The sequence below is a fragment of the Rattus rattus genome, chromosome 4 (genome assembly GCF_011064425.1).
Source record: "Rattus rattus isolate New Zealand chromosome 4, Rrattus_CSIRO_v1, whole genome shotgun sequence".
Classification (NCBI taxonomy): domain Eukaryota; kingdom Metazoa; phylum Chordata; class Mammalia; order Rodentia; family Muridae; genus Rattus; species Rattus rattus.
In genome coordinates, this window is record NC_046157.1 from 91,006,362 (window position 1) to 91,028,658 (window position 22,297).

At 39.5% G+C, this 22,297-nt stretch overlaps 1 pseudogene across 1 annotated transcript; it reads right to left on the reverse strand.

Moving 5' to 3' along the window:
• Positions 1 to 786: 786 nt before the first annotated feature.
• On the reverse strand, positions 787 to 18,070 carry LOC116899230 (annotated as a pseudogene). The gene is made up of 7 exons (XR_004387699.1): positions 17,920 to 18,070; positions 17,442 to 17,567; positions 9,347 to 9,444; positions 5,432 to 5,558; positions 4,908 to 5,002; positions 4,593 to 4,773; positions 787 to 2,969 (listed from the first exon to the last, which is right to left on the reverse strand). The product of XR_004387699.1 is annotated as a sulfotransferase 1C2-like (transcript).
• Between the last annotated feature and the right edge of the window lie 4,227 nt (positions 18,071 to 22,297).

Below are 22,297 nucleotides of genomic sequence, written 5' to 3' on the forward strand. Positions count from 1 at the left end.
TTAGTTTTGTCTGGATGACATGTCAACTGAGTAGGGTATTGAAGTTTCCTACTATCCGTGTTTAAGGGTCAATATATGAGTAAAGCTGTAAAAATGCTTCTATTATAAACTTAGGTCTACTTGCATTCACGAATGGATGCTAAGAATTGAGCACTTAAACTGAAAATTAAATCAAATAATTAGGAACTAATTAGTTGGCACAGGTAATTTCAAGACAAGAGAGCATTTAGGCTATGTTGTGGCTTCTTCTGAACTCTCTTGTCTACATCTGTGGTGAAAAAGAGCAATTGTTGGATAGACAGATTGGAAGAAATCTGCAGATTACTGACTGGGAAAAGACCAAGTGAAAATTTCAGCTAAGGTGTATGCTGAAAAAGAGGCTGTGATTGTTACCTGTAATCCCCTGCTCTGCTGTGGGATGATATGAACATACACTGAGGAAAAACTCCACCTATAGCAGGCTTCAACTTCTGAACATGCACATTTGTATAAAGGTATCAGTCTGAACTGAGACTGCCACAGAAGGGGATGGATCCCTGATCCTCAACAGTACCCCCAAAATCCAAGAGTGAAGCTGTAACCATGAAGTACAAAAAGCATTGGAGACTTCAAGGTGTTAGTGATACCAGATATAAGAGAGGTCTGCTGAGGAAGGTTACATGAGCTTATTAATTGGCTCATTCTTAAACTGGACTGAATCATTTTTACTATCCATTTTTCCTGCACCCAGTCTGTTATCCGTATTTATCATGAGCAGAAATAAATAAATGATTGATAGCAAACAAATGGAGTAACTGAAACTCTTTTATTGAATTTTGTGTATATAGAGACATGCTAGTAAAATAATCACAAGTCAATGCTAGTAAAACTAAAATGATTATAAACGTTCTAACAGTTACTTAACTACTCTTCTGATGTAATGTTTCATTGGCTTGATTAATTCTTGTCTCTAAAAGTAATAGTTAAAAATTGCCAATGCGTAAATTATGAATACAATCCTGTACTTACAAAGCCAACATAATATGTTTTACAATTTATCTCTTTCAAGTTCTGCTATTTTAATTTCTGAATACAAAGGAAACTCCCAGAAAAATAAAGCCAAAAGAGGCTTAAGTTCGACACTATTATGTTTCCAAAGTTTACCTTAAATCTACAGTTAACCAGTAGATGGTTGGATACCAGAGTCATTCCTTTTATAGGCTAGAGTGACTCTGGGCTCTTATGAACTTAACCCTGACAGGAAGCAGATGTAGGCTTCAGTTTAGTTTGGATTGTAAGAGGGGACTCTCTACCTAGAGAAACTTTGAATAATTTCAAGACTTAGAAGCAAACAATAAAAATTTACAATACAATTCAGATATAATTTTTTCTATATAATAGACATTGTTAATTAACTATACACATATGGTTAGATTTCGGCAGTAACCAAGCGATTGTCTGTAAGTTCAACAAAATTTCAGACTTTTCTAGTATTTTATAACCACATCATTGGGAATGTATTAGTGAGCTTTCTTTCATTATAACAAGTATCTGGGAAAAGCAACTTATAAAGACAAAAGCTTTATTTTAGCTCTTGGGTTTGGAATTTACATTCTGTGGAGAGATGGACAGAATATCATGGTGAGGGTAAATGGCAAAGCAAAACTATCCACCTCATTTTATTGAATTTTTCATGGCCAAGAAACAAGAGAAAGGAAGACCAAGGGCCAGGAGCACTCATTCCCTTCTAGGCCATGTTCCAGTTTCTTAGCTTCCACCCACAACATCTACCACACCTTCTCATAGCTCTTGCTGGCAGTAACACACACTGTGCCCACATCCTCGACATTTAGGAGAAAGTGTACATTTGAATGATAGAAAGCAAATGGCATTCTAGCTCATGCTAGGTACCCTGAGCTCACATATATATCCTACTCATGCCACAGGCTGCTCCTGCTGATCTCCGCTTAGCAGTGCTGATATCTGCAACTAAAGTGAAAGGGTAAGTGCTGAGAATTTGTGACCCGAAACGTGTTTGCCTTTCCATCTTCCGAACCATCGTGCAACATGCTGTATTCTCCATATTGCCTGGTTACTGGGAGTAAAAGGATGCCCAAGACATGGAACGAGTGGGAAGTGGAAGGAAGTATGCTGGCAAGCAAATGCAGATGGACTCTGCTAAAGTGGGCAAAAGTACAAGCTGTTCCTCAGAAGAGATGACAGGAGATCAAAACGCAATTCGCTCCAAGTTGAATACCAAGCTTCCATTCTGCTTTTTTCAAGATACAATTTCTGTTTTCCAAAGGTCACCCTCATGCCTTTCTTCTGTTTCTTTTATGACCCAGAACTAGGATTCCGTTTATTAAGATTTGGATTTCTGACATCTCCTTGAAGTCCTTCCCTCAATTTCCTCCTACCAGGTAGAAAATGTTCCAGTGAGCATGTTGCAACAAGTTGTCCACAAACTGAGTCTTCCCACTGTAACCAGGAAAAACACCGATTGAGCAGAAAGACATTAGGAATTTCTGTACATTCATTTAGATGATTTCTAATATTTGTGTTTTTGTGCATAAGATAGTTATTTAGAGTTAGAATATAGGCTATAACTCTTACAAGGATATCATCATAAAATTTATCATAAAATCAGTAAGTTTGTTTATTTATTAGCTTATTAAGCCGTCTTACTGATTTGTACTGAATAGTGGAGAAAGTATACACTGGACATAATCTGATTTTGTGAATTGTAATGTGATGTCAGTAATAACAGAGTCGGTGTCACAGTCCTTGGCATTTAACAGTTTGCTTTCCGAGCTTCCTTTGGCTGGATTGAGGCTTGCAGACAGACTCCTGTCCTTGATGTCTATCTTCTCATCTTGATCAGAGTTCCATGCAGAAGTTTAGAGAGGTTCCGTCCATCTTTTACTTATAGGTTTCATCAAACCTCTCATTCTGGGCCACAGTAAAGTGGTTTTTCCAATCACTCACAATTCCTAAAGGACAAAGGCCAGACAAAGCATCAGTGTGTGGTTGACAGACTGTGTCCCTGACTGGAGTGTGCAGTACCCACATTGGTGCTGTCCTGAAAGCAAGTGATGAGCTCAATTCCTCATCACTTTACCTCTCCTTAATGAGAAGGGGGTTTAGTTGTCTTTGTGCAGGGGCTCTGGCGTCTAAATCAAGTCAATCAATTCAATGTGACCCAGAATCTTGGCTCTACTGTGCTATATACACATATTAGATAGTCACAATTATAAAAATGAAGGAATGGTAGACATATAGCCATACAAGGAGATCTTAAGATGTTATACTGGCCAGAGATCTGGGGCATAAGAAAATACATATTGTGATACTCCAAGTATATGCCACCTAAGAACAAACAAAACCAACTTACAGTGAGAAATGAGAATATTTTCTTCTGAAGGAAAGATTGCCTGCAAAGCATATGCCAGGATATCAACCAAGCTGATGGAATTCTTTTCTATTTTGATCACTTAGCTTTATTTGTTTGTAAGAATGTATTGAACTGTATCATTTATTTCTATGAATTGTTTTTAGTAGATTATGTTATTGGAACGAGATTCTATTTTTATTATTTTAAATAACTTTAGAGAGATAATCACTGTAACCCTTGTGATTCTTAAGGAAAATTATCCAACTTGATGTACAAGAAATGTTCATTGTAGCATTAATCATAAAATATGAACACAATATCTATAATTAGAGAAATAATTGGAAGAATAACAGCATATCCATGAGTCCTGTATAGATAGTCATGTGTAGAGATCAGTATTTCTTTTCCTGGAGGGAGAGCTCATATTCTGGTAAACAAAAGTGTGTAAGGTAATCACGATTTGTGTTAGTGAAGAGGTTTCTGTCATGGTATTCTTACTTGTGTTTTTATGGCCAAAGCAAGCAAGCAAAGAAACAAACACAAGTGAGTGCAGAGAAGAGTGGATATGGATGGGCTGGGAAAAGGGTGCTTCTCAAGACCCTTACCAAGGACTAAGAGAGAAAAGAGGGAATACTGCAAGGGCAATGGATTAACTCATGTGCTGAAAGTAAAAGAAAAAAAGTTCTGCAGCTGTTTATAAAACCCAGTCCTGGTTGCATTGCAGTGGAAAAAAGTGCATGTGTTAATGAGACAGTGGGATGGGTTTCACTCTGTACCTACCTTTTTGGAAAGTGGGTTTACTGAGGATCTGTGTGAAATCATCGAACTATTGATTTTTAGAAAGTTATTGAGTATACTAACTTAAAAAAATAACATTCCCCACTTAAAAGTGAATCACCAGGGACAATCAGATTTTTTTTCTTTCAAAATCTAGGAAGCATTAAGGGCCTGGGTTTCAGTAATACATGCTGAAAGTCCTGAAAGTGTCATGAGTCATGATTTGGAGACAGAGTCAAACTAGATGTCAGTTCTGATGAGACTAACCGCAGGCAGGGATCCCAAGGAGGTGTGCACCAAGGGTAGCTTTGGTCTTAGTTATCTGTAAGACTTGCTTTGTAGAGCCTCTTGTACACTAGGAACAAATCTCTAGCTTCCTTAGAATCACAAAATGTGGATTGGAGGGGGACTGCCTCAGAATTAGAGATAAATAAGCCCCACAGACCTTTTCTCATGAAAGGGGAAATGGACTGGTCCATGATAGTCTTGGGGATTGTAGAAAAATTTGTCAAAGGATTCTCTTACATTTTCTCAAACGATGTCTCCAGGACTACTTTATCCACGACTTCGTCATCCAAATTCTTGCCCATGAACTGCATTACTTTCTGGATTTCACGCTTTGGGTCCTGTGAGTGAGGGTAGCATTGAGTTGGACTGGAAAAGAGTTTTCACACTATCACATTTTTCCAGACATCCCTGTCAGAACCACATTCCTAAAGCAGCCTCCCTGTCCCTGATGCTGACGCAGTAATTTACTTACCCTCTTCATGTCTTCATAGAAGAGGAAGAGAATCTGGTATCTGTCTCGAATTTCCCACCATCCTTTCACATGGTCAAACCAAGATCCCCAACTTACTATGAAAAACAAGAATTGTTTTCATGGACACAAACCCTCCAAGACAGGAAAGTTTGACTTTCCATTTTCTTTTTCTTTCTTTCTTTTTTTCTTTTTTCTGGCTTCTGGTGCATCAGAGAAGGAAATATTTTGTATTAGATATTTCCAGGGTCACTTAGCTGCTTGATTCTGAGGTCACGTAGTTTCTGTCAGTATTGGGGGCTTTGCTTTAATATGAGAATTAAAGTGGCTTCATGTTGCACAATCACTTGCACCCTGATATTATGACAGGGTCACACAGGCTGAGGAAAGTCTATAGGTCAGGAATCTCCGAATAAAGGCCAGGATAGGAGGCACAGGAAACTCTGGGGGATCAACTGTCAGGGGTTGTTCTCTCAGCTCAGTCTAATTGGGGTAAAACCACAGAGGGACAATGCATTTTTATTTACCTTTTCCATTGATGAAGGTTTCAAAATACTCATTCCAGGTGCCTGGATCGGGGAGCACCTGGCTCATCCTGTAGAAGTGGTAGTAGGAAACCATGCAGTCTTTGGCGTTTCGAGCCACATAAAGGTACTTTGGAGAAGAAGAGAGGTGAGTTAAAGGAACACAAATATTGGAACTCCCTAGTTCTCCCTCTGTGTGAGTCCTTTTGGGGAATGCTCAGCTCTCCTGCCCTGGCACCAAGACTCAGCCTAGAGCAATGTCACCAATTATGATACTCCCAGCCCAGCCCTAACTCATTGAAATTTATCTCAATTCTTGATTTCCCTTTTGTTATCAGGGGCAAACTCTTCCTCTAGATACTCTGATCCAACTACAGAGCCACTGAACCTTCCAGAAACCTCAGCCTGATTTCTCGGAAAGTAATCGCTCCACCTGGTGTTTTGACGTGGAGCAGCACTGTGGATCCTACTTGATATGAGCATAAACTTTCTTCCATGATGATTACTTTAAAATCTGTGTGTTTCTACACAGAATAAGCAAACACTAGATGCATTTCAATAAGGACCCTGTTGGGAGACTTTGTTATCTTGCCCATGTATTCTCCAAGTCAAAATGCTGCTGTGCACCAATGGAAAGAATTTTCTAAAGTGTCAGATTATTTATTTATTTTTTAATTTAATTCTTGCACTTTGTACTCAGGCTGTCTTTCACCTCAGTATTGACTGACATTTTAGGAGTTTCGTCTTTCCTTTTCAGGGATGTGGTTTCCAGCCACATGACATGACTCTCACTTTTCCTCAGCCCTTATTCATCCCTTTCCAAGTCCATACATTTCTCTATTCAGATGCACATAGTCTGGGGGTTAGGCTAGTTCTGGTTTTTAATTGTCTGTGTTTTATATATAAATCTTTAAATATGTATATATAGTATATAATGTATATAACATATAATAATATATACATATATGTGTAAGCAGACACATCCACATCTTCTTTCTTTATGTCATATTTGATACAATGAATTATTTTGTACAGCATTAACATTTTCTTATTTTTGCATATAACAGGTTTGTCAGAAGTTTTTAGGAGCCAACTTGAACTGTTCTTTAGCAGACACCCTTATGAAGGTCTCTTCCCTTATGTATGTATGTATGTATGTATGTATGTATGTATGTATGTATGTATGTATGTATGTATGTTGTAATGTATGATCATGATCACAGTAGTAATCTGGGGATCTGAGCTGAGATGACTCTTCAGATAAGATCATGTGTATTTCTGTTAGATATACTGGTGTTTCTGGTACTGGGGTCATCTTATGCTGACTTGTAAGAGCTTATAGTCCAGGGTAAGAATAGGGAATTAATCTTTAAAACATTTGACAGATGACACAAGACTACCCAGAAGTTGCCTACAGTCTTCTTTACCACCTACAATGTATACTATATTGGTAAATTTCCTTCTGTTGTTTGAATTCACTGAGAAGCTGGCTTCGGAAGTGGGGTTACTCCATATGCACTTCAACACCAAATATATTGTTCTAAGTGTACTCCAAGATCCCTTATCTGGGGAGAGACTACTCCATGAACTCTGTGACAGGGAGGGAAGAGAAGAGCAAAATAGCCCAAGTAAAAAACTTGTTACTGAGAACATCTGGAAGGTGAACTCTTTTGTAAAGGTGTTACTTTGTTTAGCCCATTGGGAAAGAGATACTAGAAGATCAGCTCTTGGAAACCTTAGCCATAGAGAGAAACCTCAGTGTGAAACTCCAGCTGATGCTTAAACTTCCTCAGTTTCTTGAAAATGGTGTGAGCACTGGATCTCCTGATTTATCTCTTTCCTACCTGTCCTTTACTTGGAGGAATACTCTGCTCAGCCTGGGTATTTTATGGGTAAACTGACTGGCTATCCCAATGGAGATTCATCAGTAGTTTTTGCTAGATGTTTGTGAGTCCTCCCTTTGTAATATTATCTTTCATCTGTGATGTTTTCCCGTGACCTGGAAGCCTTGCCCAGGGACAAGCTATGCTCTGTCTGGGAATCTCTGTGCTGGGAACACCAGCTGTCAGATTCAAGATGGCTTGTCCAGGCAATTTCTGTTTGAAGACCTGATTTGTTGTTTGCTCTCTCTCTCTCTCTCTCTCTCTCTCTCTCTCTCTCTCTCTCTCTCTCTCTCTCTCTCTCCCCATCCTTCCATTTGCCTGCTGCTTTCTATTTGTTCATTTTCTTTGGCTTGTTTTATATACTTAATAAACTCACTCATTCAAAACTGAAAATATACCCATTGAAGACTATTCTCTGTACCACAGAGCTCAGCTCATCCACCTGCATATACATGTAGGATGCTGGCCCATGATACCTATGCTCTCTCCTTATTCTCTTATCTCCTGGTGCTTAGGCTCTGTTCCTATCCCTGTGCAAACATTAAAGCTAATGTTGCTGAATTATCAAGGGCATCAAATACCACTTCACAAGTCCATGCTAATTATGCTTTTCTTAATTCTATTTCATTTTATTTTTTGTAAGTTAGGCGTTTTCTCAACTTACTTATTCTCAGTTAGAAAACATCAAGAGGTATTCTTCAGTAGTTTCATGATAGCTGTTCACAGTAATGCCAGGAATAGAATTGTCATTCCTCACCCAGCTTTACCAAGAGCAGACAAGTCATTTGATCATGAGAGTCCCAACTATATTCCTTCTATGTAGAAATATTTCAGTTCTTTTAAAATAATCTTTAAAATTCTAATTCTGTAATGATTTTATTAAAATCAATGTTTTGCCTGCTTGTGTTATTGTGCCTCCCGTGCATGCAGTCCCCTCAGAACCCAGGATAGGGGAAATTTCAGATAGTTGTGAGCTAGGATCTGAACCTATGTCTTCTAGAACAGCCAATGCTCTTAATCACTGAGCCATTTCGCCAATCCTTTTTTATCTTTTTTTCACTATTTCCCACTTAGAAAAAGAATATTCTTAGAAAAGCTATTGCCTCATGCTGGGATCTCAGTTCCACCCACTACATGGTTACTCTACCCTTGTATTCTCCTACCATGATCCAGCACCATCATTGTGCCAGGAACATAATAGACAAGACACTAGGATACATGGCATAACCCTAGTAAGAATGAAACAAACCTGGAGGCTTCTGAGGCTCCATCCAAGCCGGCTCTGTGGCCCCACTAGGAAATACTCTTTGAAAATCAGTCCTTTGCACTTGATCTGCTTAGTCTTGTTTGTGCTCCATTCCATAATCTTTCCTATAGCCTATGATTTCTGCTCCCTATTCTCAGTCTTCTTCACTGAAGAGCAGATGATCTCCAATACCTCCATCTGGCCTCTGCCTTCACATCATATTTGAAAGCATCCAAAAAAACACCCTACTAAATATAGCCTGGTGTTTGACTTTTTTGCAGAGTATTAGGTCTTAGAGGTAGAAAGTATATAGCGCTGAGTAACATATTCTCACCCAGACTCTGGAGGCCTAGATCTGTGGGCTCCCCATTGGAGGAGTTAGAGAAAGGATTGAAAGAGCTGAAGGGGTTTGCAGCCCCATAAGAACAACAATATCAAGGAGCCAGAGCTCCCAGGGACTACACCACCATCCAAAGAGTACACATGGACAGACCCATGGCTCTGCCTGTATATGTAGCAGAGGATTGCCTTGTTGGGCACCAATGGGAGGAGAAGCCCTTGGTACTGCCAAGGCTCAACCCACCATTATAAGGGAATGTCAGAGTGGGGAAGCAAAAAGAGGTGGGTGGATGAGTGAGGGAATAGGGAATACCCTCATAGAAGAAGAGAGGGGGGGGATGGAATAGGAGGTTTATGGATGGGAAACTGGGAAAGGGGATAACATTTGAAATTTAAACAAAAAAATCCAATAAAAAAAAGAAAAGAAAAAAGAAAATGCTGCCATCTTACCTTACAGTTGTTTGTCCAGAAAGACGGTGGCAGCAGCTGAGTGGGAAGATGGGTCCATAATATCCTTGGAGCTGGCATCTCATTGGCTTTGTCCACACCTGTAACACAATTCAGGAGATGATTGCACAGTCTGCTCAGCACATGAGAACATCCACTCCAGGTGCTGCTCAGAGAACCCTTCATCCACACAGGGATTCTCATATTTTTGATCTTTCGTGGGGAAGAGTTTAGAAGAATTATTGATATTGCTTTTGTGTTTGTAGGCTTATATAACTTAAGTGCTGGATGCCAGCTTGAGTGAATTTACTTTGTCAGTTTGCGAAAGATAAGATTAGGCTTAGGTAAGTGTGTGTGTGTGTGTGTGTGTGTGTGTGTGTGTGTGTCTGTTTGTGTGTGTGTGTGTGTGTGTATGTGTGTGTAATTAAAAACATCCAAACTGGACTACTTCTCAGCCCATGACCCCTAGAGTAGCCTTTTTCTTTTGAAAAGGGTATAGCATGTCCGATTTGCTGGGACAGTGACAGGCTCTATTCTTATTTCTTTAAGAAAATTTAGAGGCCGAGACTACCAGACCCAAGGAGATCAGAGAGCCACCAATGGCAACACATTCTACACCTTTGTAGTGTATTCAACCACAACTAGACGTACTTCCCCATGCATCACTGGAGCTATACAATCTTCCTCCTTCTATTCCTTGTCCTTCTCTTCCTCCTCTTCTTACTCCTTCTTCTACTGCTGTATAGAAATCAGACACAGCCTGAGTTCATGAAATGTCCCCACTTCCTCTGAGATGAACTTCTCACATTCTGCCATGTTGCTTGGATTTTTATCAGAGCCCTTTTATGCTGCTGTCCATGGGGTTAAGAATTCTTCTAACAAGACTTTTATCTCTAGCAAAACTTCTTTCTGTATCCTTTTCAAATCCAAAACCTTTTGATGGGAACTTTAAGGAACTTACTCTATCATTTTGAGGATGATGAGCTTGAAGCTGAGAATAACCAAATTTTTATATTGAGCCAGAGCCTCAAGAAAAGAGAACAGGTTCTTTCAGTCCCCTTCCAACCATATCCAAACCTTTTCTCTGGTTCTGCATAGTGATGTTACTTCTTCTTTTTTTTTTTTCAGAGCTGGGGATCGAACCCAGGGCCTTGCGCTTGCTAGGCAAGCACTCTACCACTGAGCTAAATCCCCAACCCCTGATGTTACTTCTATTACATCCTTTCTGATATATGATTTATAATTTTTGCATTTCTATTTATAACTCTTGTAGGTACTTGCTCTATGAATCATTGAGTTAAACTGGGGTAAGATGAAATAAAGATATTACAGTCTGTCCCTAAGGTCTTTCCTTTAATCTAGGAATCAGGTTCTTCAAGTAATGCCAGTAGACAGGTTAGAGAAATAGTCCTGTGTTCCTTTGAAGATTGTGTGAAATCATGCAGTTTGGTGGCACATTTGAATCTGGACTGTGATCCACAGAAAATAATAAATATTCTCTTATATGAATAATCTGAAAACCAGTCACACAAAGAACAGAGATACTTAAAAAGTAGAATTATGACTGACAATAAGTGGCATTTAACTATAAATGTACAGAAGGAGGGCCTGCTGTAAACTTACACTATACCTTACCACTGTGATGTGGAAGGTGACAAGGTATTATAGATTGGACCAGAAAAGAAATTTCTCCCATCACATAATAGTCAAAACACTAAATGCATATTAAAGAATATTAAAAGCAGTAATTAAAAATGGTCAAGTAACATATAAAAGCAGACCTATCAGAATTACACCAGACTTCTCACCAAGGACTATGAAAGCCAGAAGGACCTGGGAGGATGATGTCATACAGACCCTAAGAGAACATAAATGCCAGCCCAGGCTACCATATCAAGCAGAACTCTCACAATTACCATAGATGGAGAAACCAGATATTCCAAGACAAAACTAAATTTACACAATATCTTTCTAAAAATCCAGCCTACAAAGGATAATAGATGGAAAACTCCAACACAAGGAGGGAAAGTACACCCTAGAAAAAGCAAGAAAGTAAACACCTTGCAACGAATCCAAAAGAAGAGACAAACAATAATTCTACCTCTAGCAACAAAAATAACATGAAACAACAATCACTGTTCCTTCTTATCTCTTAACATCAACAGACTTAATTCTGCAATAAAAAGACATAGACTATGAGACTGGATACATAAAGAAGTGCCAGCAACTTGCTGCACACCTCAGTGACAAAGACAGTCACTACTTTATGCATTCTATTAGATCACCATGGACTAAGGCTGGTCTTAAATAACACATGCACATGGAAGTTGAACATCTCTCTACTCCATGATAACTTGGTGAAGGAAGAAATAAAGAAAGAAATTAAAAACTTTTTAGAATTTAATGAAAATGAAGGCACAACATACCCAAACTTATGGGGCACAATGAAAGCTGTACTAAGAGGAAAACTCATAGCTCTGAGTGCCTCCAAAAAGAAACTGGAGGAAGCATAATTTAGCAGCTTAACAGCACACCTAAAAGCTCTAGAACAAAAAGAAGCAAATAGACCCAAGAGGAATAAAAGGCAGGAAATAATCAGACTCAGGGCTGAAATCATCCAAGTACAAACAAAAAGAACTACCTAAAGAATCAACAAAACCAGGAGCTGGTTCTTTGAGAAAATCAACAAGATAGCAGAGAGTGTATTCAAATTAACTAAATCAGATATGAAAAGGGAGACACAACAATAGACTCTGAGGAAATTAAAAAAAATTATCAAATCCTACTACAAAAGCTTATATTTAACAAAACTGGAAAATCTGGATGCAATGCACAATTTTCTAGACAGATACCAGATACCAAAGTTAAACCAGGATCAAATAAACCATCTAAACTGTTCCATAATTCCTAAAGAAATAAAAGCAGTTATTAAAAATCTCACAACCAAAAAGAACACAGGAGCAGATCGGTTTAGTGCAGAATTCTATCAGACCTTCATAGAAGACCTCATACCAATACTGTCCAAACTATTCTACAAAATAGAAACAGATGGAGCACTACCCAATTCCTTCTATGAAGTCACAATTACATTCATATCTAAGACCCAACAAAGAAAGAGAACTTCAAACCAATTTCCCTGATGAAGATCAGCACGAAAATACATATTAAATTCTCACAAACTGAATCCAAGAACACATAAAAATGATCATCCATCATGATCAAGTCAGCTTCATCCTAAGGATATAGGGGTGATTGAATATATGGAAATGCATCAAGGTGATCCACTATGTAAACAGACTAAACACACACACACACACACACACACACACACACACACACACACGATCATTTCATTAGATGCTAAGAAACAATTTGACAAAATTCAACACCCCTTCATGGTAAAAGTCTTGGAATATCAGGAATTCAAGGCCCACACCTAAATATAGTGAAAGCAATATACAGCAAGCTAGTAGCCACCATCAAAGTAAATGGAGAGAAACTTGAAGCAATCCCACTAAAATGAGGGAGTAGAAAAAGCTGCCTATGCTCTCCCTACTTATTCAATATAGTACTTGAAGTCCTAGCCAGAGCAATCAGACAACAAAAGGAGGTCAAACAGATAGAAATTGGAAAGGAAGAAGTCAAAATATCACTATTTGCAGATGTTATGATAGTATAATTAAGCGACCCCAAAATTTCCACCAGAGAACAACTAAGCCTGGTAAACAACTTGAGCAAAGTGGCTCAGTATAAAATTAACTCAAACAAATCAGTAACCTTCCTCTTCTCAAAGGATAAACAGTCTAGGAAAGAAATTAGGGAGCTGGCTCCCTACACAATAGTTCAAAATAACATAAAATACTGTGTTGTGACTCTAACAAAGCTAGTGTAAGATCTGTAAGACAAGAACTTCAAGTCTCTGAAGAAAGAAATTGAAGAAGATCTCAGAATATGGAAAGATCTCCCATGCTCATAGATTGGCAGGATAAATATAGTAAAAATAGCCATCTTATCAAAAACAATCTACAGATTCAATGGAATCTCCATCAAAATTCCAACTCAATTCTTCATAGAATTAGAAGGAGCAATTATCAAACATTGCTTCAAATAAATACATAAAAAAATGAGGATAACAAAAAGCATTCTCAACAATAAAAGCACTTCTGGGGGAATCACCTTCCCTGACCTCAAGCAGTATTAAAGAGCAAAAGTGATAAAAACCTGTATGGTAATTGGTACAGAGACAGGCATGTAGATCAATGGACTAGAGCTGAAGACCCAGAAATGAACCCACACACCTATAGTTATTTAATGTTTGACAAAGGAGCTAAAACTATCCAGTGGAAAAAACAGCATTTTCAACAAATGTTGTTGATTCAACTGGAGGACTGCATGTAGAAGAATGCAAATTGACCCATTATTATTGCCCTGTACAAAGCTTAATTCCAAGTGGATCAAGGACATCCACATAAAACCAAATACATTCAAACTAATAAAAGAAAAAGTGCGGAAGAGCTTCAAACACATGGGTACTGAGGAAAATTTCCTGAACAAAGCATCAATGGCTTATGCACTAAGATCAAGCCTAGACAAATAGGACTTCATAAAACTGCAAAGCTGCTGTAAGGCAAAGGCACCATCAATAGGACAAAATGTCAACCAAGAGATTGGGAAAAGATCTTTACCAATCCTACATCAGATAGACGGCTAATATGCAATATATACAAAGAACTCAAGAAGTTAGACTGCAGAAAGCCAAATAACCCTATTAAAAATGGGGTCCAGAGCTAAACAAAGAATTCTCAGCTGAGGAATATCGACTGGCTGAGAAGTACCTAAACAAATGTTCAACCTTCTTAGTCATCAGGGAAATGCAAATCAAAACCACCCTGAAATTTCACCTCACACTAGTCACAATGGCTAAGGTAAAAAATCCAGGTGACAATAGATGCTGGCAAGGATGTAGAGAAAGAGGAACATTCCTCCATTGTGGGTGGAATTGCAAACTGGTACAACTATTCTGGAAGTCAGTCTGCAGGTTCTTCAGAAAATTGGACATAGTACTACCTAAGGACCCAGGTATACCACTCCTGGACATATACCCAAAAGATGTTCCAACATACAACAAAGACACATGCTCCACTATATTCATAGCAGCCTTATTTATAATAGCCAGAAGCTGGAAAGAACCCAGATGCCCTTCAACAGAGGAATGAATACAGAAAATGTGGTACATCTACACAATGGAGTACTACTCAGCTACCAAAAACAATGACTTCATGAAATTCCTAAGCAGATGGATGGAACTAGAAAATATCAGCTTGAGTTAGGTAACCCAATCACAGAAAAACACACATAGTATGCACTCACTGATAAGTGGATATTAGCCCAAATGATCTGATTACCCAAGATACAATCCACAGACCATATGAAGCTCAAGAAGAAGGATGACCAAAGTGTAGATGCTTCTGTCCTTATTAAAAGGGAGAACAAAACTGTTCATAGGAGGGGATATGTACACAAAGTTTTGAGCAGAGACTGAATGACCTTTCGGAGCCTGTTCCACCTGGGCATCCAGCATATATATATCCACCAAAACTAGACAATATTGATAAAACCAAGAAGTACATGCTGACAAGAGCCTGATATAGCTGTCTCCTGAGAGGCTTAGCCAGAGCGTGACAAATACAGAGGCAAATGCTTGTAGCCAACCAATGAATTGAGAACGGGTTCCCTGTTCAAGGAATTAGAGAAAGGATTGAAGGAGCTGAAGGGGCTTGCAACCACATAAGAACAATAATGCCAAACAACCAGAGTTCCCAGGGACTAAACCAATACCCAAAGACTACACATGGGCAGACCCAAGACTCCAGCTGCATATATAGCAGAGGATGGCCTTGTGCACCAGTGGGAGGAGAAGCCCGTAGTCCTGCCAAGGCTGGACACAACAGCATAGGAGAATGTGAGGCTGGGGAGGTGGGAAGGGGTGGTGGTTGGTGAGGGGGAACACCCTTATAGAAGAAGGGAAGGGGAATGGTATAGGGGGCTTATGTCCAGTAAGCTGGGAAAGGGAATAATATTTGAAATGTAAATAAAAGTATCCAATTTTTTTAAAAAGGTAGAGAATTCCTAAATTGCTGTAAGCAGAGCTTATTGAACCATTCTGGTGGGTATTTGGAAGACCAGACATGCCAAGAAAAGAGTAGACAATGGATGCTCAGCTAACGAAATTTAGAAAATGCTGTGTTGAGAGCTGGGCTAGAGGTTTTTATATTTATTTTGTTGATGAATATGTTAACATACTCCTCATGTCCTAGGAATTTGAGTGAACTTGACTGCACAAATAAGGGGCTAATATATTTAACAAAGAAATTTCAAGACTAGATTTTTATTGCTAATGGTGGTTTTTTAGTTTCACAGTGAAAGTTGGCAAGTAAGAAAAGTAATGGTAAGTACACAGTTTGGCAAGGAAAGAAGCGTGACTTGATTAAAGTTTCAGAGAAGGCAGAATAGAAGTGGCTGTTAAGAGGTGCTTCATTAAAGAGACATGCCCTTGGGGACCAGAGTGCAGAGGCATTGTAAGACAGAAAAAAAACAAAGGCTGTGCTGACAGCTGCCCTCTCTGGTCACAGCAGCTGTGCTCGTGACCCCTATGTAGATGAGGCTGATAATTCTGGCCTTCAGAAGGTTAGAGCACAGAGCATAAATCTGTTTTGTCTGGAAGATGAAACATTTGGCATCTTAAGAAATGGATGGGAGAATAAAACTCTATCTACTGATGGAGAGTATGTGAGAAATTTCTCTGTGCCTTCCTTGGCTGTGATACATAAAAATAATGTTCCTTGAGAGTGAGAAAACATACTCTGTCCTCTCATTATCTGTATAGTCTTCATTACCTGCATAGGCTTCATATCACAATATCCAATTGATCTAGAAATTAAGCTATTATGGGAAGAAAATGCTCTAAGTCAGTGCAAGGGAAATAAGGAAACAAATCCTATGAAGGAAGGTTAACAAAGATAACTGGGAAGATTACACTGCCCAAAATCACAGTCAGGATGTTCTGTGCTGGGGTAGACACCCTACAGAGGTGTCACAGCCTGGCTAGACCAGGCATGGGACTACATAGCAAGTGGCCACATACACAGTGAGGGACTTCTAGAGATAAGAGAGCTGGACAGGCAGAAAGAATATCCTAACGTGAAGACATCCCCTAGCATGAGTTAACAGTTCCTAAGTGTATCTTACCAGGAGCTTCCTGTCTGGAGACATTTGGAAGAATTTATCAGAGCCTGCCAGTGACTTTCCCATTGAGAATGGCCCTGATGTTCCCTCACATCAGCAGTTGCTAGGGTTCCAAAATTTCTGTTAACACAGCTCTGCAATGTGATAAATTAGGAAGATAGGTCTCCCATCTTAGTTTCTGTCTTCTGTTTTTTTTTTTTGTGTGTGAACTTTTCCTCATTTTATGAAACAAAATAATCATCTGGTTAACTTTATGTGAAGAAAACAACTTTTTAACTGAGCACAAGTAATTGCCTCCTCATATTTGTGGTGTGTGTGTGTGTGTGTGTGTGTGTGTGTGTGTGTGTGTGTGTGTGTTATTATATTAGACACTGTCCAGAAAGTCCTTGGTATAATAGGATAGAATACTGAAAGCAGAGGGGTAGGAAGGTAGGGACTGCTGCTGAGTAAAGTTTTGTACCTTCTTGTGTTCTACAGTTACACATGACTAGATCCAAATTATAATGAGAAAATAAGGCAGAACTTCATATTCATGTACATATTTCCTCATTATTTGGTGGAAATAGAAAAAGAAGAGATGGATCTGGAAAGAGTGTCACATGCCTTTAACCCAACCCTTAGAAAGCTGAGGCAGGTAAATTCTAACTAGTCTGTACAATGAGTACCAGGACAGCCAGATCCATATAGAAAAATCTTGTTTCATAAAAAACAAAGAAGGAGGATTGGAAGGAGAGAGAGATAGGGAAGAGGAGGAGGAAGAAGAGGAAGAAGAAAAGGAGGAGGAGGAGGAGATGAAGAGACAAGTATAGAGATAAGACAGGAGAGGAGCGAGGAGGGAATCAGGGTTTCTTACCTGATGGCTGGGGTGGCCGTGCCCACTCAATATAAGGGGGGCGGTGTTGATTGATGGCTCGTTGGCACTTCTTTATATCCCCATTCTGATCAATCATGTCTACTATTTCTTGAATCCATTTTGTCCCTGAGAAGACAGGAGAGATTAAGAGTCAGAAATATATTTATTATTCTTCAAGAATATTGATAAAGGGATGTGGATGGAGATGTTAGCTTCACCTTTCACTCAGGATCCTGTTAGCTATGGAAGGAAGACTTTGGATCACTGTGAAAGGTGGATCATCAAAGACAAATCTCAACTCTTCCCAAGAAAAATGCAGAGTTGAACAAGCTTCAAAAAACCCATAGTTAAAGACATTTGAGGTGGCGCTCATCATGGGACAAAAAGGGGCAGGTTCTCATTGCAGGGAGTTCTAACTGAGGTGAGGAGTTCAGCTAGTTCAGAGGATGAAGCTGGGGCTATTACTCTACCAGGTAACCTGATTTAGGGTAAGTACAAATAAAGAAGTCATCTGGCTTGGTATTGAACATCTGAATCTGACTCCAGTTGTCGACAGTTGGAGCCTGCAGTGGGATCCCTGCTACCTCTTTCAGTTTTGTTTGTTTGTTCAATTCTGGGGCCAGGGCCATGATGTCTAAGGGTGGAGGGTCTGGTTGCTGTGAGAAGAGAACAGAATGAAACATTTAGATACTGTGATAATGCATGCATGACATGAAAATGACTTCTAATTATCCTTAGTGAGTGGCCCAATGGAGTTATTAACATCACCACTGTTGGATGCTCACCATCTATCTCCTTCCATCCCTGAAAACTTATTACTTTTCCTTAACTCTAAAGCTCTGTTCCCTGGTCCCTGACTACCAATATTTTGCTTTCTATCTCTTTGAACGCTAGTTGCATTAGAGAAGAAAATTCTCTTTGTCCTTCTGTGAGTGGTTTGTTTTATGTGGTTGAATGTTCTTAAGGATCAGCTGTGTTGTGGCATGCCATCAGATTTTCTTCCTAATTAATGCAGACTTTTTTTGCATGCCTGCTTGTCCTGTGATTTGTTTATCCATTTCCTTGTCCATGGGCACTTGGCATGCCCTTTCAACTATTGCACTATAAACACAGTACACAAATATCTCAGCTACCATATTCATATTTTGGGTTCATAACTCAGAGTAGACATGCAAGATGATGGGTTTATATTTTTGAGAAGTTGTTGTAGCACTGTTCTACAGTGGCTATATTATTTAAGAGATCTACTAGCAGTGTATAGTAATCCCTAATTGTCAGTGGCATGTAATGTATCTGGCATAAATATCCATCCTAATAGATTTGTTTTGCTTTTCCTTTATGACTAATGGTGAATATCTTTTCATATGTTTACAGTCTACTTTGACTTTTTCAGAGAGAAACACATTTTTATACAGGTTGTTGATGATGGCTATACCTAGAGACTTGTAAATTTCCAAATAGGAGGGTAGGAGGAGTGAGCCTCTATTCCTCAACAGTGAGTGGTTACTGAAGTTCCAGACAACATCTACTACTGCTGCTCAGAGAGATCACAAGGTAATATGTTGAGTGATTTGCTGAGTACTTTTATTATAAACTATTTGTTTTTTATTTTTACCTAACTCAAGCCACAGAACATTAGGTGAGAAGGATCTTTATGGAAATTTTAACAATAATAGTTGCTGGAAATTGAGTAAGGAGAATAGCTCAGTCAGTCCAGTGAGAGAAAGAGAGGAAAAATGTACCCAGGCTGGCCAGACCAACTATCAGGATGATGGATTCCCAGAGAAAGCAGAGTTCTCTAGAATGGAAACATTGCTTTTAAGAAAATGAAAACTGAATTCTTCTTGAAAGCATTTCAAATAAAGGAGGAGCTCTAGTTATAGGCAGAGAGGGTGAACTTCTCATGAAACTCTGAGATGTGGTGTAATCAGCTTCAGCAGAGGAAAACAGAGTATTATCATCTCCTCTTCCTCTTCTTACAGGGCTGGGAGTGGGTAGGGTCTCTCTACATATGCCAGGATAACCCATAGATCACTGTGTAGCCCAAACTAATCCTGAATTCACAATCCTCCTGCATCAATCTCCTGGGTGCTGAAGTGACAGTGTAAGCTACCTTGCTTGGTTTGGAGCACTGAAACTTCTAACAGACCTTCAATGTCAGATTCTTCCCTCACTTCTTTCCCTTTTAATTCACATCACAATTTTAGCATAAGTAGTAATTATCATACTTCTAAATATGGGAAGTCTTGGAAAACACTAAATGAATGGGTTGCTCAGGAATTCAGCTAATATCTATCTACAAATGTCATTATACTTTAAGATCTGACTCATTTTAAGTTGTAGGTATGCAATGAAATATAAGAAGTGACTGCAATAAGCCCTATGCATACAATACATATATGCATATGATGTGCATATGATACAAAGAAAACTGTATCACATAGCAATTATTATTACTTGATGTATTTGTGTCCTTTCCAAATGTAAATTTTGGTATGTAATATAACAGTTCTCATATATATTCTCATCCTAATAGCTAATAGAACATTGTTGTAAGACATGGGGACCCTCAGAATACAGCGATGACTTTGTCACCATTACCAGCTCAGAGACAAATGGGAATAGAGCTCAAGGCCTCTTAAATTTTTTTTAAATTGGATATTTTAATTATTTACATTTCAAATGTTATCCCCTTTCCTAGTTTCTTCTCTGCAAACACCTTATCCCATCCCATCCCCCTGCTTCTGTAGGGGTGCTTCCCCACTCACACACTTACTCCCACCTCACCATCCTTGCATTCCCCTACACGGGGGTATCCAGCCTTCACACAAACAGATAAGGCCATCCTCTGCTACATATGCGGCTGGAGCCATGAGTCCCTTCATATGAAATGGTGGTCTCCCCTGTGCTCTCAGGATTGTCTGCACTTGTGAGAGTCCAGCTTTCTCTCCCATGAGATCTGGGTACAGAGAGTTGTGGGACCAGGTTAGCTCCAGATACAGGTGGAAACTGCTTTCTGTTATTTTTGTTATTAGCTTTTCTGTTATTTTGTTGTGTGGTTATTTTCCTTTGGGTTTGTTGAAAGAAAATTACTTTTGTGCTTTTTCTAGGGTGTAGTTGTGTTGAGTTGGCATTTTCCATCTATTATCCTATGTAGGACTGGATTTGTGGAAATATATTGTATAAATTTGGTCTTGTCATGGAATATCTTTATTTGTTAATCTACGGTAATTGAGTGTTTTCCTGGATATTGTAGCCTGGGCTGGCATTTGTGTTCTTTTAGGTTCTGTATGACATCTGCCCAGGATCTTCTAGATTTTTAGAGTATCTGTTGAGAAGTCTTGTATTATTTCTGATAAGTCTGCCTTTATATGTTTTGTTTTTTTCTTTTCCTGTTTTGTACATTTGGCGTTTTGACTATTATGTGACAAGAAGAATTTCTTTTCTGGTCCAATCTATTTGGGTTCTGTAAGCTTCTTTTATGTTTATGGGTATCTCTTTTGTCAGGTTATGGAATTTTTCTTCTATAATTTTCTTGAAGATATTTACTGTCCTTTTCAGTTGGGAATCTTCACTCTCCTCTATATCTATTATCCTTAGGTTAGGTTTGGTCTTTTCATTTTCTTCCTGGATTTCCTGAATATTTCTTTAAGTGATTTTTGTGTTTCTTCTTCAAAGGCTTCTATGTTTTTTTCCTGTGTTGTTCTGTATTTCTTTAAAGGAGTTATTTACGTCCTTCTTAAGTCCTCTATCAGCATCATGACATGTGATTTTTTTTTTATCTGAATCTTGCTTTTCCGTTCTGTTGGGGTATCCAGGGCTTCCTATGTTGCGAGAACTGGGTTCTTATGATGCCAAGCCGCCTTCGTTTTTCTTTTAGGTTCTTGCGCTTGCCTCCTGCTATCTGTTTATCTCTGGTGTTAACTGGTCTTGCTGCCTCTGACTGGATCTTGTTCCTCCTGTGAGCCTATGAGCCTATGAGCCTGTGATCTTAGGTGTGTCAGAGCCTTTGAGAGATCAGCTCTCTTTGGGTGGAATTTGGGTAGTGACAGCTGTGGTACATGGTTATCTTGGGGGCACAGATAGAAACTGGAAGGATTCTGTCCCATGCTGCTAAGCAGTTCCTGTACTTTGTGGGCCTTTTCAGGACCCTCTTTGACCAGCTATTGGAAAAAGAGTGGTAGTCTGTAGAGGGCCGCAAGAACATGCGCCACCACTAGATGGCGCTGGCGTCCACTGCGCCCCACGTGGAAGGCCAAGTCAGTCAAGATGGCGCCAGCCTTCGCCGCGTCAGCCGCACCCCCCCTCAGGAAGTTAACTGTGCCCATGTACAAGAGTGCCTTCCTGCCAGGTCTTTGCCCATTCCAGGGCGTGCCTGATGAGGTCATGAGTAAGCAACCAATCAGGTGTGGATGCGCGACATTAGGGGCTATATAGCACACCATGTTGGCATGGCAAAGGGGGCTTCTCCATGAGATAGAAATAAAGTTTTACACATAGCTAGAATTTCTATGTCCGCGTGCTTCTTTCCGGCGAGAAGTCGGGTGTGGGATATTTGGTGCCGAAACCCGGAGAAAAAGGCCACATCATCACATCGTCGGCACCACGGGAAGCCTCTGTTTCACAGAAGAAATTCAGAAGCTATGGGATGCAGGTAAAAAACTCTGAGAGACTATGTCTAGCCTTGATCTGCTCCAACTCAGTCCCCTGCCGGACGCGGCAGGTGCCGCTATGGTTGCTCTGGCAACCCTCGGGTTGTTTCTATTGACCTTTGAGTTTCTAGTCACCGCCAAACGGCGTCAGAGGTCACATGGGAACTGCCCAACTATAACAACAAAGCGGAGAGTGTTGGGACA